At 43.9% G+C, this 27,213-nt stretch overlaps 1 protein-coding gene across 2 annotated transcripts in view; it reads right to left on the bottom strand.

Moving 5' to 3' along the window:
• LOC142650979 (thioredoxin-like) overlaps positions 1-27,213 on the bottom strand; it is a 96,749-nt gene that overhangs the window by 68,089 nt on the left and 1,447 nt on the right. The window lies entirely within an intron of this gene.

Raw genomic sequence — 27,213 nt, 5'->3', positions numbered from 1 at the left:
TACAAATGTTGGGGTGATTTTCTTAATTATTCCTCGTAAATATTAAAAATGTCTATGTTTTTTTCAGAAAAAAAAGTAGATTTTTATATTTACAGACTAATTCCAATATATTTTGCGAAAAACCTGTGTGGTCAAAATGCTAACTATACCCCTAGATAAATTCTTTAATAGGTGTAGTTTCCAAAATGGGGTCACTTTTGGAGGGTTTCCCCTGTTGTGGTCCCTCCAGGGTGTTGCAAACGCGACATGGAACAGAAAACCAATCCAGCAAAATCCGTGCTCCAAAATCCAAATGGCACTCCTTCCCTTCTGAGCCCTGCTGTGGGTCCAATCGACAGTTTATTACCACATATGGGATATTGCCGTAATCGGGAGACATTGCTTTACAAATGTTGGGGTGCATTTTCTTTATTATTTCTTGTAAATATAAAAAATGTCTATGTTTTTTCAGAAAAAAAGTAGATTTTCATTTTTACAGACTAATTCTAATAAATTTAGCGAAAAACCTGTGTGGTCAAAATGCTTACTATACACCTAGATAAATTCCTTGAGGGGTGTAGTTTCCAAAATGGGGTAACTTTTGGGGTGTTTCCACTGTTTTGGCACCACAAGACCTCTTCAAACCTGACAAGGTGCCTAAAATATATTCTAAAAAAAAGGAGGCCCAAAATCTACTGGGTGCTCCTTTGCTTCTAAGGCCGGTGTTTCAGTCCATTATCACACTAGAGCCACATGTGGGATATTTCTAAAAACTGCAGAATCTGGGCAATAAATATTGAGTTGCATTTCTCTGGTAAAACCTTCTGTGTTACAAAAAAAAATTATTAGATAAGAATTTCGGCAAAAAAAATAACATTTGTAAATTTCACCTCTACTTTGCTTTAATTCCTGTGAAACGCCTAAAGGGTTAAAACACTTTGTGAATGCTGATTCGAATACCTTGAGGGGTGCAGTTTTCAAAATGGGGATTTTCTAATATATAAGGCCCTCAAAGCCACCTCAGAACTGAACTGGTCCCTGAAAAAAATGGCCTTTTGAAATTTTCTTTAAAATGTGAGAAATTGCTGCTAAAGTTCTAAGCCTTGTAACGTCCTAGAAAAATAAAAGAACGTTCAAAAAACTATGCAAACATAAAGTAAACATATGGGAAATGTTAACTAGTAACTATTTTGTGTGGTATTACTATCTGTTTTACAAGCAGATACGTTTAAATTTAGAAAAATGCAAATTTTTGCAAATTTTTTCTCAATTGTGGTGTTTTTCAGAAATAAATACCAAAATTATTGACAACGTTTTTTCACTAACATAAAGTACAACATGTCACGAGAAAACTATCTCAGAATCGCTTGGATAGGTAAAAGCATTCCAACGTTATTACCATATAAAGTAACACGTCAGATTTGAAAAAATCGGCTGGGTCCTGAAGGCCAAAACAGGATGGGTCCTGAAGGGGTTAATTTAGGGATCTAGTCAGGAGTCTGAATTAACATAGGGGTCTAGCATTAATGCTGCAGTGTAGAAAATATGCAGTAAAGGCAAATAAAAGGAAACACCAATTTTTTACAATGTGAAAGTAATGAACAAATATAAACAATCATGAGTGAATTTATTAACCTTTCTACCCCAGTTTTCTGTCGTAGAAAAGTTGCAAAAAGACTCAAAAGTCACCGTTGGCACTTTTTACATCACCCTCGCCAATTTTATTAAAAGGACTGAAAAAATTCATTAGAATTTACACCAGAAAACGCGTAAAATGTAACGGAAATCTATGCCTCCGCTCCTAGCTGGTGTAGATTTAACTCTGTGGGGCGTAGCAAGGTGGAGGCCCATGCCAGTACCATATTCCCCACGGAAGCACCTGGCCAGAAGTGGAGGCAAGAGGACTCAGGACCAGTAAGTACGTAGGGATCTGAATTTTTTGTGGGGGCAGGGGGGGGGGGGGGGTTGGGGAGTCATGCTGAGAATTCATGCAGTGGTTTAAATGTGTTTCTTACAACAATTCCGGCAAGATGGTGCAGTCTTGCTAAGATCTGCAGCAAACAACACATTTGAACCAGGGGTCTGGTCAGGGGCTACTCCAGGAAAGGAATTCCTGGCCAGAGTGTTGAAAACTACACTCCTAGAAGGAGTCCCAATGGAGTTAGCCACAGGGAGGGGGGTGTAGCAAAAACAACATTATCTAACAACGTCGGGAGCGCGCACAAACACAGCAGAGCGGCTTGATTAACATCAAGCCGCTAAGGCCCCCTTTTAGAAAATGTAACCAGCACTAGCTGCATTATCTAGTTGAGAAAAAAGAGAGTTAGGAAATTAATATTAACCCCTTAATGGCCAGCCTATTTTAAACCTTAATGACCAAGCTATTTTTTGCGTTTTTCCATCGTCACATTCCAAGAGCTATAACTTTTTTATTTTTGCATCGACATAGCTGTATAAGGCCTCATGCACACGAACGTATTTTTGTCCACCCGTAAATACTGGCGTAAATACGGTTCTTAGTCACACGTATTCGACCCGTATTGCACCAGTATTTATGGACCCGTGCCCGTAAAGACGGGTCCGGTGTCACCCGTATTCCACCCGTATTTACGGGCACGTTTTTGCCTGCAAGATTGCACTGCACTAATCGGCAGCCCCTTCTCTCTATCAGTGCAGGATAGAGAGAAGGGACAGCCCTTTCCGTAATAAAAGTAAAAGAAATTCATACTTACCCGGCCGTTGTCTTGGTGACGCGTCCCTCTCTTGACATCCAGTCCGACCTCCCTGGATGATGCGGCAGTCCATGTGACCGCTGCAGCCAGTGATTGGCCTGTAATTGGCTGCAGCGGTCACATGGGCTGTAATGTCATCCCAGGAGGCCGGACTGGAGGAAGAAGCAGGGAGTTCTGGGTAAGTATGAACGTCTTTTTTTTTGTTTTTGTTTTTTTACAGCTTTATCTATATTGTGATCGGTAGCCACTGTCCAGGGTGCTGAAACAGTTACTGTCGATCGTTTAACTCTTTCAGCACTCTGGACAGTGACTATTTACTGACGTCGCCTAGCAACGCTCCCGTAATTACGGGTGCACACACGTAGTCACCCGTAATTACGGGAGCCCCATAGACTTCTATGGGCTGCCCGTGCCGTAATTACGGCCTGAAATAGGACATGTTCTATGTTTTTCACCGGCACAGGCACCTTCCCGTAAGCATACGGGGAGGTACCCGTGGCCAATAGAAGTCTTTACGGGAGTTTTTACGGTCGTGTGCATTGGGCCTAAGGTCTTGTTTTTTGCAGGACAAGATATATTTTTTAATAGCACCATTTTGGGGTACATATAATTTATTGATTAACTTTTATTAACTTTTTGGGGGGGTAATGGAAAAAAACCCATACATTTTGCCACTCTGTTTTTGCGTCTTAGATTTTATGCCATTTACTGTGTGGTATAAATAACGTAATAACTTTATTCAGTGGGTCATTACAATTGTGGCGATACCATATTTATATAGATTTTGTATGTTTTAGCACTTTTACACAGTAAATACACTTTTTTTCAAAATTATTTGTTTTTGTGTCGCCATGTTTTAAGAGCCATAATTGTTTTAGTTTTACGCCGATGCAGCTATATGAAGGCTTGTTTTTTCGGGACAACTTCTAGTTTTTATTGGTACCATTTTGAAGTACATGGGACTTTTTGATCACTTTTTATCACATTTTTTTGAAGGCAGGATGAACAAAAAACAGCAATTCTGGCATTGTTTTTTATTTTATTTTTTACGGTGTTCACCGTGCAGGTTAAATAATGTAATAGCTTTATAGGTGGGGTCGTTACGGTTCGGCAATACCAAATATGTGTAATGTTTAAAAAAAAAATCATATTCAAGTATTTTATTTGGGATTTTTATTTATTTTAATTAACTTTATTAAACTTTTTGATAACTATATTTTTAGTCCCACTAGGGGACATCACTATGCAATCTTCTGATCGCTTTTATAATACACTGCAATACTTCTGTATTGCAGCGTATTATTGCCTGTCAGTGTAAAACTGCAGGCACCTTGTAGGTCATGCCTTAGCAGGCATCCACTACAGGCAGACCTAGGGGCCTTTGTTAGGCCCCCGGCTGCCATAGAAGCCATTGGCACCCTGCGATTGCAATCGTAGGGTGCCAATGGGGTGAGAGAGGGAGCACCCTCCCTCCGAATCCACTAGGATGCGGCGCCCGCTAATGAGCGCTGCATCTAAGGGGTTAAATGGACGAGATCGATGTTGAAATCGATCCTATCCGTTAGTGCAAGTGTCTGGCTGTCTTTAGAGAACCCGACACCCGCTTTAGCCCGACACCCGCTTTAGCTGGCACAGGACATCTGTGACGGGCTGATGTCAGAGCACCGTGAAAAGGGGGCGCTCTGGCATAAGTACTCTTAGGCTGAGTTCACACGGAGTTTATTGCAGGCAGAAAATCTGCCTCAAAATTCCGTTTGGAATTTTGAGGCAGATTTTGCTCTGCCTGCATGCAGATTTTCACGGCGTTTTTTGCCCGCAGCCATTAAGCGCCATGGGCAAAAAGCGCCGCGGGCAAACAACGCTGCGAAATACGCTTTCTCTGCCTCCCATTGATGTCAATGGGAGGTCAGAGACGTAAACGCCCGAAGATAGGTCGTATCCCTTCTTTTTCCCGCGAGCTGTTTTTAGTAAAAAATTGCAAAAATTAGCAAATTTACAAATTTTCTTTTTTTTGCAGAAATTCATTTTTAATCCATTTTTTTTGCAACACAGAAGGTTTTACCAGAGAAATGCAACTCAATATTTATTGCCCAGAGTCTGCAGTTTTTAGAAATATCCCACATGTGGCTCTAGTGTGCTAATGTACCTAGTGAGTCTTGGGACCTTTTTTGTATTAGAAAATATTTTAGGCACCATGTCAGGTTTGAAGGGCTCTTGCAGTGCCAAAACAGTGGAAATCCCCCAAAAGTGACCCCATTTGGGAAACTACACCCCTTAAGGAAATTATCTAGGGTTATAGTGGGCATTTTGACCCCACAAGTTTATTGCAGAAATTATTGGAAGTAGGCCGTGAAAATTACAATCTACATTCTTTCAAAGAAAATGTAGGTTTAGCTAATTTTTTCTCATTTCCACAAGGAGTAAAGGGTATAAAACACTGCCACATTTGTAAAGCAATTTCTCCCGATTAAAACACCCCACATGTAGTTCTAAATGGCTGTTTCGACACACGGCAGGGCTTAGAAGAGAAAGAGCGCCATTTGGCTTTTGGAGCTCAAATTTAGCAGGAATGGTTTTTCGGAGACTATGTCACATTTGCAAAGCCCCTGAAGGGACAAAACAGTGGAAACCTCCCACAAGTGACCCTATTCTGTAAACTACACCCTCAAGGGGTGTAGTGAGCATTTTGACCCCACAGATGTTTCATAGATTTTATTAGGATTGGGCAGTGAAAATAAAAAAAATCCTTTTTCTTCAATAAGACGTAGCTTTAGCTCATATTTTTTCATTTTCTCAATAAATAAAAGGAAAAAAAGAACCACAACGTTTGTAAAGCATTTTCTCCCGAGCATTGCAATACCCAATATGTGGTCATAAACTGCTGTTTGGGCACACGGCAGGGCTCAGAAGGGAAGGAGCGCCATTTGGCTTTTGGAGTGCAGATTTTGCTGGATTGGTTTCAGGGCACTATGTGGCATTTGCAAAGCCCCTGTGGGACCAAAACAGTGGAAACCCCCCACAAGTGACCCCATTTTGGAAACTAAACCCCTCAAGGTATTCATCTAGGGGTGTAACGAGCATTTTAACCCCGCAGGTGCTTTGCAGAAATTAGTGTGCACTCGATGTTGCAGAGTGAAAATGGTATTTTTTCCATAGATATGCCAATATGTGGTGCCCAGCTTCTGCCACCATAACCAGGCAGCTCTCTAATTATTATGCTGTGTTTCCCGGTTTTAGAAACACCCTACATGTGGCCCTAATCTTTTGCCTGGACTATCGACAGGGCTCAGGAGTGAGAGAGTACCATGCGAAATTGAGGCCTAATTTGTAAATTTTCACAGTATTGGTTCACAATTGCAGAGGCTCTGATGTGAAATAATAAAAGAAACCACTGAGAAGTGACCCCATTTTGGAAACTACACCCCTCAAGGCATTTATTAAGGGGTGTAGTGAGCATTTTCACCCCACAGGTCTTTTCCATAAATAATTGCGCTGCGGATGGTGCAAAGTAAACATTTTCATTTTTCCCTAGATGTGACATTTCAGTGGGAAATATGTCATGCCAAGATTGTGCCACTGGAGACACTTACCCCAAAACTTGTGAAAAGTGTTCTCCCAGGTATGGCGATGCCATATATGTGGACGTAAACTGCTGTTTGGGCACGCTGTAGGGCTTAGAAGGGAAGGAGCGCCTTAGAAGGGATTTTGCTTGGTAGTAGTTTTGTTCGGAGTTTTACTGGTGTTTCAGTTTATAATGTGGGTCATATGTAAGCTGGGCAGAGTATATCAGGGGCATAGTCAGGTGGTATAATAATGGGGTAAACAATAAAATAATCCATAAATATTTGTTACGCTGTGAAGCAATCCTTTCTGCACTTATCTCCCATTTGGTCCACACTCCGCACCTTTGCAGTTTGAAGAATTTTGCTGGGAAGTGTTGTCCTGGTATAATACGGGCACCATCGCTTCCAGCAGATGTTTGAGCTCTACCCTTCCTGGTTCCCTAATTTTAGGACCTTGATAAATCGCCTCTTGAAACAGAAGAAATGTTCCCCACGGGCCGACACAACTGCATATTTTTCTTTCCTGACTTATTGGAGTCTTAACTAATTTTATTTTTTCATAAATGTAGTGGTATTGTCAGGTCCGTATTTCACACCGAATAACCACCTCTGTAAATTGAAAGCTGAAGGCATGCCTGGAGAGAAGTACACCACACAAATGTCTGAGGTACAGCTTCAATGTCAGCCAGGAGGGACTGAACTTTATTCAGAACAAAGAAACACACACACACACACAGAGAAGACACATGCCCCTCCCTATAGATGTGTGACTTGCTTAAATTCTATTCGCTCCCCAGCTGTAACTTTTCCTATACATTCTTCTGCACACTCCTCTTTGCATTCCAGGGGGCGGTGTCTTCCATAGGTGTGTCCGACATGAACAAAGAACTTGTTATATATATCAGTATATTACACAAAGAACTGAAATGTATATACATATGTGTGAGGATAATATTTTTCAGACAATATACATAGTAATGATCCCTGACAGTATGAGGGCTGTTTTTTTGCGGGACGAGCTGTCGTTATTATTATTGGTAACATTTTGGGGTACATGGGACTTTTTGATCACTTGTTATCCTTTTTTTGGGGGGCAAGGTAATCAAAAAACAGCATAGTTTTTTTTTCATTTTTTTTATACAGCGTTCACCATGCATTATAAATTACATGTTACCTTCATTCTGCGGGTCAGTACAATTCCGGCGATACCTAATTTATAGAACTTTTTTATGTTTTACAACTTTTTGCACAATAAAATAACTTTTGTAAAAAGAATGTATTTTTTCTGTCACCAAGATGTAAGAGCCACAACATTTAAATTTTTTTCATCGACGGAGCTGTCCGAGGGCTTTTTTTTTGCGAGACGAGTAATAGTTTTTATAGGTACCATTTTTGGATACATGCGACTTTTTGACTACTTATTTCAATTTTTGGAAGACAAAGTGACCAAAAAAAAAAAGTAATTCTGGCATTAATTTTTAGGTTGTTTTTTACGGCGTTCACTGCGAAGGACAAATAACGTAATATTTTTATAGTTCAGGTCGTTACGGAAGCGGCGATAACAAATATGTATGTTTTCATAATTTTTTTACAATAATAACTGACTTGATAAGGGAAAAAGGGCGATCGTGTTCTATGTTATTACTTGAAACTTTTATTTTTTACAACTTTTTTTTTTTTTTTTACACTTTTCTTTAGTCTCACTAGAGGACTTGAAGGTCCAACTGTTTGATTAATGTTCTATTACATTGCACTACCTATGTAGTGCAATGTATTAGAACTGTCAGTTATTCACTGACAGCAAGCCGATCAGGCTCCGGTCGAGGCCTAATTGGCATCCGTAATGGCAGACAGGTGGCCATTGTTAGGACTCCTGTTGCCATAGTAGCAGTTAGCAGCCTTGCCATCGCATCGCAGGCTGCCGATTTGCTACAAACCACTTTGATGCAGCGATCGCATTGGATTTCTGAATCGAAGGGATTGATGGCAGGAACCGGAGCTAGCTACAGATACATCGGGGTGTCCGCTGTAACATACAGCAGACACCCACTGCTGACGATGCCGGCTCAGCTTCTGAGCCTGAAGCTGAGCCGGCGCCATCTTGCCGATGGTACCGGAAGCCTTTTAAGCCCCGCCGCCGAGCGGGGCATAGGAGGCTTCCGTTGCTGGCAGACCGGGATGTAAGTGTTAGGCCTCCGATTGCCTTTGCAGCCACCGGCAACTCAGAGATTACGTTGCTGGGGTGCTGGTGGCTAAAAACTCCTCACATGCCCCAGGGTGCCAGCTGTAACATACAACTGCCACCCAGGGGTGATGGTGCGGGCTCAGCTCCTGAGCCCGCACTATCACCGCAACATAATGGTACTGCGCTTTGCGGGAAGCCCTTCCCAACAGCTGCGTGTATATATACGGCGGATGTCGGGAAGGGGTTAAAGCAATATATTCTTATTTTTATTTATGTTTAGGATGTATTAAAAAAAAAAAGACTGCTTGGGAATAACCCGTTAACGAGTGCAGTGCTGCCGGGGCTTTGAGATAACCGGAATACACCCACCTGTATATAGCGCAACATACAGTCCCCCTGTGGATAGCGCCACACACAATCCCCCTGTAGATAGCGCAAACACAACTGTAGATAGCGCCACTTAAGCTCCCTCTAGGAGCGGAATCCCAGGTCAGAGCACTCTGGCTGGGGATTTCGCTCCTAGAGGGAGCCGCCGACGTCTTTCCATCCCCCTGTAGATAGCACCGGGATGGAATGGTAAAAGTGGAAACAAAGGGAATGCGGCTTTGTATCGTTTTAGGCTTGTCTTGCTTCAATAAAAGTGATCTATACAGCATATCTGCTCTCTCTATGCTTGCGTATGATCATTTTAGAGTACCCCCTAGCAGTAAATTGGGATCTTATTTTTTCAAATCCCTCTGTGAGATGATCACTATCGCTATTAGCATATATGGAAAATATCTTTATACCATATATGGACAGTGATGTCAGGAGCTCGCTCTAGGAGCGTACTTCCCAGCCAGAGTGTTGGCAACACTTTGGCCGGGGACTCCGCTCCTAGAGGGAGCCCCTGACGTCACTGTCCATATATATGGACAGAGACGTCAGGGGCTCTCTCTTGGAACGAAATCTCCGGCCGGAGCGCTCTGATCAGGGATTCCGCTCCTAGGGGGGATCCCTATAGTGCCACCCCCTGCAGATAATGCCACCCCTACTGTAGATAGCACCACCCCCCTGTAGATAGCACCATCCACCTGTAGATAGCACCATCCCCCCCTGTAGATAGCACCATCCTCCCTGTAGATAGCACCACTTCCCCTGTAGATAGCACCACTTCCCCTGTAGATAGCGCCACCTAAGATCCCTCTAGGAGCGGAATGAGAGATAATGAGAGGTGATGTAATTATTTTAACCCACGCCACACCTGTTTGCACATACCCTATTTATTTGTTTTTGTACATACACTTGTCAGTATTTATTAATACAGTTATTTTATATACTGTTGTGTTTCTCTACCACACACCAATGTTATATGCAATGTCATATATTGATTTCTCTGTACGACTGATTCACTGTTTCACTGATTATGTTGTAACACTGCTTGATTAGCCTCCTGTTATATTGTGTGATCCTACACTGTGTCATTTGCTTGAGAAAGGCTCCAGTGAACGGAGCTGAAACGTTGCACGGGCAATAAAAGTACCCACTTTTTTCACCCTCACCATTGGAGTTGCTGCTCATTTTTTGACTTCTGTGTATCTGGGACTTGGTCTGTCCCTCAGAGCCTGCACCCACACGCTGCCGGTGCTGCTGCACTTGGTATATTTCTGTATATTTTTGACCTACTAGCTTGCACGGCCTTTCTTTCCTTTTTTCCATTTCTAACATGTCTTTACCTACGGACGGGATTGGTACTCCAGACCCCGGTGTTTTTTCATATTCTGAAGGTGATGTCGAGCGGATCCTGCTGGGACTGCAGGGGAATGTGGATTTTTTGACCACACCATCAGCCATGAATCTTAAACGCACATTGGAAAACGAATCCAAAAGAGTGACCATTCTACAACTTCATCTGGCCACACTTGGAGAATACTACAAACACAAACGGATTCCCAGAGGTATGCGTTCCAACTTGAGACCCAACCTTTTTTCACAAAATGTTTTTTTCTGTAATCGGTTTAGACAACTGTCTAACAAATATGCCTTGGATGTCATACTTCTAAATCTTGAGTTTTTACAACAGGAGATTGTTTTGGTTGAGACCAATATACGGGACACTGACACAGCTTTAAGATCCACTATTTCTAGTGATGAATATGATACATTTTCCAGCATCCTTGACCCTTAGGATTAAAAATGAACAGGAGGAGATCAAGAGGAATAAGTGGAACAGGGATGCCAATGATTACCTCAAAGGTCAAGTTTACAATTGGCACAACAACGATGACTACAGAGATGGCGTTACGACTAGAGATAACAAAAGAAATAAAAGAATCGGTCCTGCCAATAGGAACAAGACCAGTGATTCATCCTCTTTTTTAGGGGTTACCCCGGTACTTCCTACACCAACCGTAAGCGCACTAGAAGAGCGGGAAGACGACTATCTATCTATCTCATATCTATCTATCTATCTATCTATCATCTATCTATCATCTATCTATGTATATACACTACCGTTTAACTCCTTAACGCCGAAGGACGGATATATCCGTCCTCAGCAGCTGCTAGTTCGCGCAGGAGGACGGATATATCCGTCCTGTGATGGCGCGGGTACTGACACTGTACCCGCACGATCAGCGGCAGGAGCACGGCTGTTATACACAGCCTGGCTCCTGCTGCAACTGCCGGAATCGAAGCGCGCGCCGATTCCGGCAGTTTAACCCATTAAATGCCGCTGTCAATAGTGACAGCGGCATTTAATGTGTTTGACAGAGGGGGGAGCTCCCTCTGTCATCCGATCGGCGCCCCCGCAAACAAATCGCGGGTCGCCGTCGGGTTTCCATGACAGCCGGGGGTCTAACAAAGACCCCCAGGTCTGCCTTCAGCATCTGCCTGTTAGGCGATGTCGGAGGCATGACCTAACAGGTTGCCTGTCAGTTTTACACTGACAGGCAATAATGCTTCGGTATACTAAGTATACCAAAGCATTATATATGCGATCGGCACATCGTATAGTGAAGTCCCCTGGTGGGACTAAAAAAAAAAAATGTAAAACAGTTAAATAAAGTTTGTGAAAACAAAATAAAAATAATTACAGTGAAAATCAAATAAAACTACTTTTTTGGCCCAAAAAGTGGTTTTATTTAGTAAAACGGTCAAAACAAATCACACATACACATATATGGTATCCCCGCGTTCGTAACAACTTGACCAATAAAATGAACATATTAATTAAACCGCCGGATGAACGGCGTCCAAAGAAAACGCAAAAAACAACGTCAAAATTCTCTCTTTTCTCCCATTCCCCCCATAAAAAATAAAATAAAAGTTAATCTATAAGTCCTATGTACCCCAAAATAGTACTAATAAAAACTACACATTGGCCCTCAAAAATCAAGCCCACATACGACCACATCGACGGAAAAATAAAAACGTTACGGCTCTTGGAATGCGGCGATGCAAAAACAAGTAATTTTTTTCTAAAAGGGTTTTTATTGTGCAAACGTAGGAAAAACATATAAAACCTTTACATATTTGGTATCCCCGTAATCGTGCCGACCCACAGAATAAAGTTAACATGTTATTTACGCTGCATAGTAAACGCCGTAAACTTATAACGTGAAAATCAATGCTGGAATAGCTGCTTATTTTCAATTCTCTCCTAAAATAAAGTTAATAAAAGTTAATCAATATGTTATAAGCATCTAAAAATGGTACAATTAAAAAATACAACTCGTCCCGCAAAAAACAAGCCCTAATACGGCTATGTCGACGGAATAAAAAAAGAGTTACGACTCTTGGAATGCGACCGTGAAAAAACAAAAAATAATCCTTGGTCATTAACGTGCAAAATGGCCCGGTCATTAAGGGGTTAAAAGTTTAGGGTCACTTAGAAATTTCCTTATTTTTGCAAGAAAAGCACAGTTTTTTTCAATGAAGATAACATTAAATTAATCAGAAATACACTCTATACATTGTTAATGTGCTAAATGACTATTCTAGCTGCAAACGTCTGGTTGTTAATGCAATATCTACATAGGTGTTTAGAGGCCCATTTCCAGCAACCATCACTCCAGTGTTCTAATGGTACATTGTGTTTGCTAACTGTGTTAGAAGGCTAATGGATGTTTAGAAAACACTTGAAAACCCTTGTGCAATTATGTTAGCACCGCTGTAAACAGTTTTGCTGTTTAGAGGAGCTATAAAACAGACCTTCCTTTGAGCTAGTTGAGAATCTGGAGCATTACATTTGTGGGTTCGATTAAACTCTCAAAATGGCTAGAAAAAGAGAGCTTTCATGTGAAACTCGACAGTATATTCTTGTTCTTAGAAATGAAGGCTATTCCATGCGAGAAATTGCCAAGAAACTGAAGATTTCCTACAACGGTGTGTACTACTCCCTTCAGAGGACAGCACAAACATGCTCTAACCAGAGTAGAAAGAGAAGTGGGAGGCCCCGCTGCACAACTGAGCAACAAGGCAAGTACATTAGAGTCTCTAGTTTGAGAAATAGACGCCTCACAGGTCCTCAACTGGCAGCTTCATTAAATAGTACCTGCAAAACGCCAGTGTCAACGTCTACAGTGAAGAGGCAACTCCGGGATGCTGGCCTTCAGGGCAGAGTGGCAAAGAAAAAGCCATATCTGAGACTGGCTAATAAAAGGAAAAGATTAATATGGGCAAAAGCACACAGACATTGGACAGAGGAAGATTGGAAAAAAGTGTTATGGACAGACGAATCGAAGTTTGAAGTGTTTGGATCACACAGAACAACATTTGTGAGACGCAGAACAACTGAAAAGATGCTGGAAGAGTGCCTGACGCCATCTGTCAAGCATGGTGGAGGTAATGTGATGGTCTGGGGTTGCTTTGGTGCTGGTAACGTGGGAGATTTGTACAAGGTAAAAGGGATTTTGAATAAGGAAGGATATCACTCCATTTTGCAACGCCATGCCATACCCTGTGGACTGCGCTTGATTGGAGCCAATTTCATCCTACAACAGGACAACGACCCAAAGCACACCTCCAAATTATGCAAGAACTATTTAGGGAAGAAGCAGGCAGCTGGTATACTATCTGTAATGGAGTGGCCAGCGCAGTCACCAGATCTCAACCCCATAGAGCTGTTGTGGGAGCAGCTTGACCGTATGGTACGCAAGAAGTGCCCATCAAGCCAATCCAACTTGTGGGAGGGGCTTCTGGAAGCATGGGGTGAAATTTCTCCCGATTACCTCAGCAGATTAACAGCTAGAATGCCAAAGGACTGCAATGCTGTAATTGCTGCAAATGGAGCATTCCAAGACAAAAGCAAAGTTTGAAGGAGAAAATTATTATTTCAAATAAAAATCATTATTTCTAACCTTGTCAATGTCTTGACTATATTTTCTAGTCATTTTGCAACTCATTTGATAAATATAAGTGTGAGTTTTCATGGAAAACACAAAATTGTCTGGGTGACCCCAAACTTTTGAACGGTAGTGTATATATATATCTCTATCTCTCTCCGGATTCACACGAGCGTGTGGATTTTGCGCACACAAAAAACGCCGCGTTTTGCACGCACAAAAGGTCCATAAAAGCTCCGTGTGTCAGCAGTATATGGTGCATGGCTGCGTGATTTTCGCGCAGCCGCCATCATTATGTTTGTAAACAGAAAAGCACGTGGTGCTTCAATGGGTGCGTGATGTGCGAAAAACGGGCAAATATAGGACATTTCGTGAGTTTTACACAGCGGACAAAATCACTGACAGTCTGAACGGCCTCATTGACTAACATAGGTCCGTGCGCGTTGCACGGACGTATTATACGTTCGTCTGAATAAGCCCTAACACACAGCATTACCTGCATGTGACCAAACCTGAATAGGGGGTGCTGGGGTTATATAGGAGGCACTTGATTAATGCCAGGTGAGGCAGAGCTGCAGCCACACAAAGTATATGTATTTTTATTTTGTATGATTTGGTTATGTGTATAGAGATTGTAAGCTCCTGTTCATTTTAAAAGGAGACATGAAGTATGGAATATGTATATGTGGTTTATGTATAATATGTATGTGTTTGAAATTTATACACAAATGTGTGTGTCCCTTTAAGACTGTAGAATTCTGGGAAATAGAATATTGTGTATTTAAGTGCACCCAGAGGAGTGTGGGACAGGTTCAGTTCAGAGCATATGAGCTGAGGATTGGGGTGCTGCTCGATATGAAGGCAGCTGCAATTCAACGCCTAATTTACCTGCTTTTTTGTTGTTATTTTACTTTTACTTTGTATTTGCTCAAAATAAATACAAGCATTGTTTGCCAAATCCTGAGTGAGGACTGTTTATGACGGCAAGAATACCCACACCCCAACAATGGGGATGTCAAAATCTGCAACAAATGCCAACTCCCCCAAAAAATAACAAAGTATTCTCCCCTCCCCTGGCTCTCTTGTGGCAACGCATCCCTGGTTCCCCTGATGGTCTCTGTATAGTTGGCTTCTCATGATGATTTTTCCTTTACATTTGACCGTTGCAGCCAATCACAGGCTGCAGTAACACATTGAAGGAGACGTCATCACAGGATGCCAGCTGTACAGAGACAATTCAGAGGACCAGGGACACGTTGCCACAGCAGAACCAAGGAGACAAGTATGGTCTTTTTTTTTTTTTTGCTTCTCAGCTGGTTTCCACAGCCTGGTTTGGTGCAGAATTTCTGGCAGATTTCACTGCGAATTCTGGGTTGGATTTGCTGCAGAATTTTCTGATCCATGTGTACGTACCATAAATGGACACAGAGTTACAAAAGCTCCACTGGTATACAGTTTTATGCCACCCAAAAACAGATGCAAAAAGAAACAAACATACCACAGCACAGTGTGAAACCGCACAGGAGTCTTTGCATATGTGCATAAGCACACCAAAGTTTCTTGAAGTTCAAAGGGGGGCACCGTTTATATTTTCACCTCAGGGGGCAAAAAAGCTAGAATCGGCCCTTATTAAATGGACAAGATACAGATAGACCAAAGTCTTCTTTATCATTGTATGCACTATAATTGACATGGTAACTTTATTCTGTGAGCCGCTACGATTATAGTCATACCAAATGTATATAGCTTTTTTTCCTGATTTTCTACTTTTGGCAAATAAAAACACTTTTCTTAAATATTTTTTGAGCCGGTGCATTCAAAAACCTTTTTTTTTGTGGGACGAAATGCTGTTTTTATTGGTACCATTTTGAGGTGCATACTATTTATTTAACACTTTTTATTTAATTTTTGAGAGGCGGGATGATTAACAAACAGCAATTTTGGCATTGCTTTCAATTTTTTTTTCTGTGTACACCGTGTGAATTAAATATTGTGTTTATTTTATAGTGCGCGTTATCTTGAATGAGGAGATGCCAAATATGTATAGTTTTCTATTTTTACACTTTTTTCCAAAATAAAGGGCTTTGTATGGGGGAAAAAAGGCTATGGCCTCATGCACACGACCGTAGCCATGTGCACGCCCGTGATTTTCAGGTCGGCCGGCAGCGGTCTGTCAGCCGCAAGACGCCCGCAAATCGCGGGCAATGTACATAGCCGCGGCCATTATTTTCAATGAGCCCGGACCGCAGAAGACGGCCGTAATAAGACATGTCCGTTCTTTCTGCGGTGTGGGCTCCCGGGCCATGCACAGACCGTAAAAACTACGGTCGTGTGCATAGCCCCATAGAAATGAATGGGGCCGTAATTCTCCTGTGGATTTTTGGTGGAATTGCACCGCAAAAGCACGTTCGTGTGCATGGGGCCTAATTTCTGAGTTTTCTTCAGATTTTTTACAAATATTTTTCCAAAACTTTTTTACACTTTATTTTTAGTCCCACTATAGGACTTGAACATTTGACTTTTTGATCATTAATTTAATACATTGCAATACTTCTGTATTAAAATGCATTACATGTGCCCATATAAAGCTGACAGGCAGTAGCGCCTAATAGGATTCCATGTAGAGCAGACCTGGGGTCCCCCTTCTTCTGGCCTCCTAGCTTCAATAGCAACCCATCGGCACCCCGCACTTGCGGGTCACCGATGTGGTAACAGAGGGAGAGCACTTTTTCTGTCTAGCCACTTAGATGCCACGGTGATCAATTACTGTGTCATCTAAGGGGTTAAATGGCGGGGATAGGAGTTTTCTCAGATTCTGGCTGTTAGAGCAGGCTGTGGTCTGTATATTGCAGCCGACACCCGCAAATGATGGTGCCAATTTAGCTACTGAGCCCGCGCCATCTTAGCATCATAATAGTACGACGACTTGCATCAATTAAGCACGAGATGAGATGTACTAATACAGCGCAGAACAGGAACCGGTTAAAGGAGGGTGTTTGTGTAAAAGAGTCTTCAGTTCTCATATTAATAAGCATTAATAACAAAACTCTCTAATATGCTTATAACATCATAACGATAAGATGCTTATAATCCAGCTGAAGCACAGCAGAACAATTTATGCAAATACGAAACAAGCCCACTAACTATTAGGCTGGGTTCACACGAGCATGTTACATCCGTAATGGACGGAACGTATTTCGGCCGCAAGTCCCGGACCGAACACAGTGCAGGGAGCCGGGCTCCTAGCATCATAGTTATGTACGACGCTAGGAGTCCCTGCCTCTCCGTGGAACTACTGTCCCGTACTGAAAACATGATTACAGTACGGGATACTTGTCCGGCAGAGAGGCAGGGACTCCTGGGATAACCAGATGGGGTGAAACCGCCAATTACGAGACATAGGAGGCAAGCCAACATCAAGGGAGAGCAGCATGGGGGAGTGGTCAGATATTCCCCTCTGGAAATACTGGATATCAGCAACATTAAGCATAGTGCGAGGGGTACAGAATACATTGTCAATATGGGAGAGAGATCGATGGGTGGGTGAGTAACAGGAGTACAGTAATTCTTTAGACTGGAGATGTCGCCAAGCATCGCACCAACCCACTGCATGCAGCCACCCCCCCTCCAGCACCGATCTCCCCCCAGGATGTACCCCCGAATAAAACAGTCTTTCAGTGTGTCAGGAACCATATTAAAATCACCCGCACAGATCACCTGGTGATCGGGATAGGCCAGAGAGAGGACTAATCAGTAGGTGTCTACTGTAGAGGTAATGAACACAAAACGCCCCTCAGGATCAGACTGAACAGTTGCAATTTCAAAGCAAATGGTATTACGCACCAGCACCACTACCCCCTACGAATAGGAGGAGTGTCACGATCTATGTAACCAACCCACCCATCTTTTCTTCAGGGAGGGGATGTGTTGTGGCAAAAGATGGGTTTCTAATAAACACACAATGTCAGGGGAATGAGGCTGCATAAAGGAGAACACAAGGTTCCTCTTAAGAGGATTATTAATGCCCCTGACATTCCATATCAACAATTTATGCAGTGGGTTAGCCATAGTAAAACAACAGACAACAAATCAATACATAGCCACTTATCCAGCCCCAAGGAGCTGCATCATCGCGACCAATATACACAGCCGTGAACATACAAAGTAGTAGCGATACAAAGAAAGCAATCTCATAGTACTTAGAGAAATATAGCACATGTCCGAAAAAGATGCACAATACAAGGTGCAAAAACAATCCCGCTTCCCCCAACAACCCACCCTCACCCCACCTATACTAGCCCCCAAGTTGCATAGGTTTAGATCCCGAACAGTCTACATGAGGATTCTAATTAAAATGTGACAGGGTCGCTGAGGTAATATCCATCTGAAGATCACAGGAAAGTACTCACAAATCCAGGATGGAAGGATGAAGACCAGCAGGTCACATAGCAGGCAAATTGAGAACGTCCGCAGATGTGCAGGGTCTTTAAATCAGGTAGGTAAATGAGTCACTGCAGACCAAAAAAAACAAAACACATATCACGGTACATCAGAATCAGAGCTCAAGGATCACGAGCCGAGGCCCGCGGAAGGCCATCCAGCCAGGAGGAGACTTCAGCAGGGCACTCAAAGAAATGGGCCTTGCCCTTCCATTGTACATGCAGGTGGGCAGGAAAGGTCATAGAGTATTGGAGATCAGCCTCCCGCAACCTCTTCTTGACCGCGGTAAATGAGGCCCTTTTCTTCTGCAGGTCAACAGAAAAATCAGGGAAGAAGGATATACGTGAATTATCCAGAGTAATGTCGCCCTTGCTGTGCACCATAGCCAGAATCTTATCCCGGTCTTTGCAATTGAGGCGTCTCATGAGAAAAACATGCGGGGGGGGGGGGTCCCAGGAGGTAGAGGCCTAGTGGGGACCCTATGGGCCCATTCCACCACAAAGGCCGGAGTAGAGGCATCGTCTCCAAATAATTTGCACAGCCAGCACTCAGCAAACCTTTCTGGATGCTGGCCCTCCATCTGCTCTGGCAGTCCAACCACCCGCACGTTGTTCCTGCGAAGGCAAATCTCAAGGTCATCTGCCTTGAGCTTCCAGGTTATTGCCGCCACTCGCAAGGTGAGCGGCCAGAGTCTGTCCTCCCAATCTGAGACACGAGTCTCAACCTCCGTAGTGCGCTCCCTCAGAGACTGGACATCATGCCAGAGGAGACCAATATCCACACGCACTTCTTCAATCCTACCCGTGAGAGTTGTTTGGCAGAGGCAATTGCGTCCAGCAATGTGTTAGACAGTTGTTGCAGACTAATGTCCGGCGACTCAGCAGCCAAGGGCGTTTCCACTTGAGCACCAGCTTCCACAGTGGAGGAAGAACCGGCGCCATCTTTCCCAGACTTGCACGCGAATCGCTCCAGAGCCTGTGCCGGCGTTGCAGGGCCGATCTTCACCATACCAAGTCGCTGAATAAAGGCGGGTAAGTATAAGGGTTAATAAGGCACGATTTCCAGCAAGAATGGATAAGAAATGAGACTCAGGATGGGCACTCAGGATAATAGATGGACGGAGCTCAGCACACAGACGTCTGCTCACATAGTCAGTTAGGCCACGCCCCTGACCGTAATGGTTTTTACTATCCACAGACGGATCTGTAGTCGTCCAACTCTCATCCGCATATATGGCACGCTGTCCGCAAATACGGTCCGTAGTGCATCAGTAGTTAATCTGGCGTCTCATAGAAAAGCTTCCGCACTTACGGACAGCTACGGATTGACCTCCGTAGCTGTCCGCAATAGCAGAAGCGCCCAGACATCTATGGGGAGTATGTGCCACAATTGCGGACAAAAATAGGACATGTTCTATATTTTACGGATCATTTCTACGGCACGGACATGCTTCCATAAATATACTGAAAGGTGCCTGTGACCAATAGAAATGTATCCGCAACTTGATCCGTAATTAAGTATCTGTGCATAAGGCCTTACCCAATCTTTCCAGATCTTATTACTGAACTTGGTTTCATAGCTTCTCCGATACCGGTGCCTCAAAAGGAGCTAGCATTGGATTACACTAACGCTTCTCCTTTAATTTGATTGATCAATAGATAGATCCTAACGGGCGCTTTGTCTTTATTAAAGGCAAAATAGGATCCTTGCCTCTCACTTTAGGCAGCTTATAGGCTCCCTATCGGGGCCAAGTGCCCTGGTTGATTGACGTTATGAAAACTTTAGATACTTTTAGGAGGGGGAAGTCATACTGGCGGGGGGATCTGAATGCGACACTGGATCCTATTTTACACTCCTCTACGGGTCATTCAGCTTGATCCTATAAGGCAATAGTTTAGGAAATCCTTACATAACAGTGACATATCCGAAGTTTGGTGCACTTTCTATCCTTCCGTCAAAGACTACACACATTTTACACCTGCCAATTCCTCTTACCAGAGGCTGGATTATATGTTAACAACTGATGCTATGATTAGAAGGTGCGACAAATCCAAAATTGGCTTCCTGATGCATTTTGACCATGCCCGATTTATGCTACTTTTACAATAGTAGATCCCATTTCAAAATCTACTTGCTGGAGTTTAACCCCTTAAGGACGCAGCCTAGTTTGGACCTTAAGGCCTCATGCACACGAACGTATTTTTTCCCTCCCGTAAATACTGGCGTAAATACGGGTACTTGGTCACACGTATTCGACCCGTATTGCACCAGTATTTACGGACCCGTGCCCGTAAATACGGGTCCGGTGTCACCAGTATTCCACCCATATTTACGGGCACGTTTTCGCTGCAAAATTGCACTGCACTAATCGGCAGCCCCTTCTCTCTATCAGTGCAGGATAGAGAGAAGGGGCAGACCTCTCCGAGGTACAAGTAAAAGAAATTCATACTTACCCGGCCGTTGCCTTGGTTACGCGTCCCTCTCTTGATATCCAGCCCGACCTCCCTGGATGACGCAGCAGTCCATGTGACCGCTGCAGCCTGTGATTGGCCTGTGATTGGCTGCAGAGGTCACATGGGCTGAAACATCATCCCGGGAGGCCGGACTGGAGGAAGAAGCAGGGAGTTCTGGGTAAGTATGAACTTCTATTTTTGTACACCTTGATTTATATTGTGATCGGAAGTCACTGTCCAGGGTGCTGAAAGAGTTACTGCCGATCAGTTAACTCTTTCAGCACTTTGGACAGTGACTATCCGCTGACTTCGCCGTCGCCGTAATTATGGGTGTACACACGTAGTCACCCGTAAAGACTTCTATGGGCCTTCCCGTGATGTAATTACGGCCTAAAATAGGACATGTTCTATATTTTTTAACGGCCCGGGCACCTTCCCGTAAGCATACGGGTGAGGTACCCGTGGCCAATAGAAGTCTATGGGCCCGTAATTACGGGGTGTAATTACGGCCCGTGATTACGGGCGTTTTTACTTTAGTGTGCATGGGCCCTTAGGCTCAGAGCCCATTTTTCAAATCTGACATATTTCCCTTTTGTGTGGTAATAACTTGGAAATGCTTAAACCTATCCAAGCGATTCTGAGATTGTTTTCTTGTGACACATTGGGCTTTATGTTAGTGGTAAAAATTGATCAATATATTCAGCGTTTATTTGTGAAAAATTGCAAAATTTTGAGAAAATTTAGAAAAAATAGCATTTTTCTGAATTTAAATGCATCTTCTTGTAAAACAGATGGTTATACCACCAAAAATAGTTCACATTTCCCATATGTCTACTTTAGATTTGCATCGTTTTTTGAACATTCTTTTATTTTTCTTGGACGTTACAAGGCTTAGAACATAAACAGCAATTTCTCATATTTTTAAGAAAATTTCAAAAGCCTTTTTTTCAAGGTACCTGCTCAGTTCTGAAGTGGCTTTGAGGGGCCTACGTATTAGAAACCCCCATAAAACACCCCATTTTAAAAACTAGACCACTCAAAGTATTCAAAACAGCATTTAGAAAGCTTTTTTTTAACCCTTTAGGAATTTCACAGGAATTAAAGCAAAGTGAAGGTGAAATTTGCAAATTTCATTTTTCTTGCTGAATTATTAATATTTTTTTTCTGTAACACAGAAGGTTTTACCAATGATACACTACTAAATAGGTATTGTCCAGATTCTGCAGTTTTTTGAAATGTCCGACATATGGCTCTATTGTGCTCGTGGACTAAAACACAGGCCTCAGAAGCAAAGAAGCACCTAGTGCATTTTGGGGCCTCTTTTTTATTAGAATATATTTTAGGCAGAATGCCATGTTTGGAGAGGTGTTGAGGTGCCAAAACAGTAGGAATCCACCAAAAGTGACCCCATTTCGGAAACTACACCCCTCAAGAAATTCATTTATGGTTGTTGTTACCATTTTTACCCAACAGTTTTTTCACAACACGTATTTGAATTGGGCTGTGAAATTAAAAGAATGAATTTTGTTCCAATAAGATGTCATTTTTGATAAAATGCGGCAATACCCCATTTGTGGTGATAAACTGCCGTTTGGGCCCATGAGAGGGCTCAGAAGGAAAGGAGCGCTATTTGTTCTTTGGAGTCCAGATTTTGCTGGATTGGTTTTCGGGTGCCATGTCGCATTTGCAGAGCCCCAGAGGTATCAAAGCAATGGAAACCCACTAGAGGAGATCCCGTTTTGGAAACTTCACCCCTCAAGGAATTCATTTATGGGTGTTGTGACCATTTAGATCCCACAGTTTTTCCACAGAACTTATTTGAATTGGGCTGTGAATTTAAAAAAAATGTAGTTTTTTCCAATAATATGTAGTTTTGGCTCCAAATTTCTTATTTTCACAAGAAATGAAATACCCCAATTTGTTTCCCAATTTGTCCCGAGTGCGGCAATACCCCATTTGTGATGATAAACTGCCGTTCGGGCCCACGGGAGGGCTCAGAAGGAAAGGAGCGCTATGTGTTCTTTGGAGTCCAGATTTTGCTGGATTGGTTTTCGGAATGCCATGTTGCATTTGCGGAGCCCCAGAGGTATCAATGCAATGGAAACCCCCAAGAAGCAACCCCATTTTAAAATCTACATCCCTTAAGGCATTCATCTAGAGGTGTAGTGAGCATTTCGACCCCACAGGTATTGTCTAAAAGGTAATGCGCAGCAGGTGGTGCAGTGTGAGATTTGCAATTTCATATATATATATATATATATATATATATATATATATATATATATATATATATATGCCATTTCAGTTCCAATATAATGTGCCCACATGTAAATATCCCACATGTGGCCCTAGTACACTAATGGACTGAAGCACCGGCCTCATAAGCAAAGGAGCACCTAGTGGATTTTGAGGCCTCCTTTTTATTAGGTACCATGTCCGGTTTGAAGAGGTCTTGTGGTGCCAAAACAGTGGAAACCCCCCAAAAGTGACCCCATTTTGGAGACCCCTTGAGGAATTCATTGTAATTTTTATAGGGTGCATGCAACTTTTTGATCAGTTTTTATTCTATATTTAAGAGGCGTGGCGACTAAAAAACAGCAATTCTACTATTGTTTTTTATTAAAAAAAATTTACAGCGTTCACCGTGCGCTATAAATAGCATATTCACTTTATTCTGCGGGGCGATACGATTACGGCAATACCATATGTTTATAGTTTTTTTTATGTCTTATGGCATTTGCACAATAAAATACTTTTTGTATAAAATCATTTACTTTTTGTGTTACCTTATTCTAAGAGCCATAACGTTTTTATTTTTCCATCAAGAAAGCCGTGCGAGGACTTGTTTTTTGTGTAACGAACTGTAGTTTCGATCAGTACTGGTTTTAGGTACATGCGACTTTTTGATCTCTTTTTATTCCATTTTTTGAGAGGTGAAGTGACCAAACAATTGTGATTCTGGGATGGTTTATTATTATTTTCTTTTATGGCGTTCACCGCGCGGGATAAATAACAAAATAATTTTGTAGTTCAGGCCGTTACGGACGCGGCAATACCAATTATGTATAGATAATGTTCGGCTCCCTGCAGTGTGATTGGTCCGGGACTTGCGGCCGAAATCCGTTCCGTCCTTTACGGACCGAACATGCTCGTGTGAATCCAGCCTCAGGGTTCTGTTTTTTACGGAATCAATAGCGCAGTCGACTGCGCTATTGTTTCCGCCAAAAAACGTAATGCCCAAACGCTCGTTCATCTGCTGATCGTATCATTTAAAAAAAGTTAATTATTATTGTTGTTGTGCTGCCGACATGCTAATAATGTATGGGGACGAGCGATCTTTGTAACGTAGCGCTCGTCCCCATACTAGCTCCTTGTGAAAGGAGCAAACTAGAGCCCTGTAGGTAATGCCAACCAGCTCCCTGTATGTAATGCCACCAAGTCCCCTGTAGGTAATGCCACACAGCCCCCTGTAGGTTTCACCGACCCCCCCCCCCCCCTTCCAGGAGAAGTCACTGACTTTAATGTCCATATATGGACAGTTTAGTCACTGACTTCTCCTGAAGTGGAATCCCCGGCCACAGGGTCGAGGATTCTGCTTCAGAAGTGAGTGACGTCACTGTGTCCATATATGGACAGTGTAGTCACTCACTTCTCCTGTAGCAGAATCCCCAGCCACAGGGTTGGGGATTCCTATTCAGAAGTGAGTGACGTCGCTGTGTCCATATATGGGCTGTTTTTCCCGGCCGTTTTGCATCTGTTCCGATTCCGGTTTGGGCCGCGTTGCCGTTTTTAACGGACGATTTTGACCCGTTTTGCATCCGTTTTTTTCCCTGTCCGTTTTAAAATCGGATGAATTTCATTAAAATTTGTTGCCACACACCGCCCTCTGTAGATAATGCCACAGCCCCCCTGGTAGGTAATGTCACACAGCCCCCTGTAGGTAATGCCACTCAGCCCCTGTAGGTAATGCCACCCAGCCCCTGCAGGTAATGCCACCCAGCCCCCTGCAGGTAATTCCACCCAGCCCCCTGCAGGTAATGCCACCCAGCCCCCTGTATGTAATGCTACCCAGCCCCTTGCGGTAATGCCACCCAGCCCCCCTGTATGTAATGCCACCCAGCCTTCTGCAGGTAATGCCACCCAGCCCCCTGTATGAAATGCCACCCAGCCCCCTGTATGTAATGCCACCCAGCCCTCTGCAGGTAATGCCACGCAGCCCTCTGCAGGTAATGCCACTCAGCCACTTGCAGGTAATGCCACCCAGCCCCCTGTAGGTAATGCCAACCAGCTCCCTGTATGTAATGCCACCAAGTCCCCTGTAGGTAATGCCACACAGCCCCCTGTAGGTTTCACCGACCCCCCCCCCCCCTTCCAGGAGAAGTCACTGACTTTAATGTCCATATATGGACAGTTTAGTCACTGACTTCTCCTGAAGTGGAATCCCCGGCCACAGGGTCGAGGATTCTGCTTCAGAAGTGAGTGACGTCACTGTGTCCATATATGGACAGTGTAGTCACTCACTTCTCCTGTAGCAGAATCCCCAGCCACAGGGTTGGGGATTCCTATTCAGAAGTGAGTGACGTCGCTGTGTCCATATATGGACAGTGTAGTCACTCACTTCTCCTGTAGCGGAATCCCCAGCCACAGGGTTGGGGATTCCTCTTCAGAAGTGAGTGACGTCGCTGTGTCCATATATGGACAGTGTAGTCACTCACTTCTCCTGTAGCGGAATCCCCAATCCCCGGCCGGGGATTGGGGATTCTGACTCCTACAGGGAGCAAAAAAAGACTCTCCTCCTCCTCACATGCACTCTGCACTGTGAGGAGGAGGAGAGAGAGTCGAGCGACGGAAGACACGGCCGTCACTCGGGACACATTCCGGTGATGGCCGTGAATTACCCGGCCCCATAGACTTCTATGGGAGCCGGGCGGCCGGGTAAACGACCGAAAATAGGGAATGTCCCATTCTTTGACGGCCAGGTTTCCCAGGCCGTCAAAAAATCGGTCATGTGAATAGCCCCATTAGGGGTCTATTGTTCCTACTGCAGCCGTGTGACAGCCGTTTTATGAACGGCCGTCACCCGGCCCGGGAAACCCTGTCGTGTGAATGAGGGCTTATTCACACGACAGGGTCTGAGTGTCGGCCGATAAAATCGGCCGTTTTCCCGGCTGGTCTGCATCCGTTCCGAGCTGTGTTGCCGTTTTTAACGGCCGATTTTGACCCATTTTGCATCCATTTTTTTCCCTGTCCGTTTTAAAATCGGATGAATTTCATTTGTCAATTTTTGCCACACACTGCCCTCTGTAGATACTGCCACAGCCCCCTGTAGGTAGTGGCACACAGCTCCCTGTAGGTAGTGGCACACAGCTCCCTGTAGGTAATGCCACACAGCCCCCTGTAATGCCACATAGCCCCCTGTAGGTTGTGCCACCAGCCCCCTGTAGGTAGTGGCACATAGCCCCCTGTAGGTTGTGCCACACAGCCCCCTGTAGGTAGTGGTACACAACCCCATGTAGGTAGTGGCACACAGCCCCCTGTAGGTAATGCCACACAGCCCCTGCAGGTAGTTCTGCACAGCACCCCCCCCCCCCTACCTGTCTGTAGATAGCGCCACCGTTCCAGGAGAAGTCCCTGACTAAAATGTCCATATATGAAGACAGTGAAGTCAGGGACTCCTCCTGGAGCGGAGACACCGGCCACAGGATCTGGGACTCCGCTTCAGAAGTGCCTGACGTCACTGTGTCCATATATGGACACCGTGAAGTCAGGGACTTCTCCTGGAGCGGAATCCCCAGCCACATCGCCAGGGATTCCGCTTCAGAAGTTGCTGACGTCACTGTGTCCATATATGGACACAGTTAAGTCAGGGACTTCTGCTGGCGCGGAATCCCCAATCCCCGGCCACAGCGTTGCCGAAGCTCCTACAGGGAGCAAAAGACATACCCTCCTCCTCCTCCCATGCACTTCGCACTGTGAGAAGGAGAGAGCGAGCGACAGAAGACACGGCCGTCACTTGGAGCACATTCAAGTGATGGCTGTGTATTACCCGGTCCGATAGACTTCTATGGGAGTCGGGCGAACGGCCGAAAATAGGGCGTGTCCCATTTTTTGACGGCCGGGTTTCCCGGGCAGTCAAAAAATCGGTCGTGTGAATAGCCCCATTAGGGGTCTATTGTTCATACTGCAACCGTGTGACGGATGTTTTTTGAACGGCCGTCAAACCCTGTCGTGTGCATAAGGGCTAAGGCTCTATTCACACGACAGGGTTCGGGCATCGGCTGATAAAAACGTCAGTTTTTCTCGGCCGTTTTGCATGCGTTCCGGGCCGTTTCCGTTTTTAACAGCAGATTTTGATCCGTTTTTTTCCATGTCCGTTTTAAAAACGGATGAATTTCATTCGTACATTTTTTGCCACACACTTCCCTCTGTAGATAATGCCACACACTGCCCTCTGTAGGTACTGCAACAGACACCCTGTAGGTAGTGCCACACAGCCCCCTGATCACATCCGAGTGACAGCCGTGCTTTACACAGCCC

Source organism: Rhinoderma darwinii, chromosome 1 (genome assembly GCF_050947455.1).
Source record: "Rhinoderma darwinii isolate aRhiDar2 chromosome 1, aRhiDar2.hap1, whole genome shotgun sequence".
Taxonomy (NCBI): Eukaryota; Metazoa; Chordata; class Amphibia; order Anura; family Rhinodermatidae; genus Rhinoderma; species Rhinoderma darwinii.
This window is presented reverse-complemented; position numbering and strand designations above follow the sequence as displayed.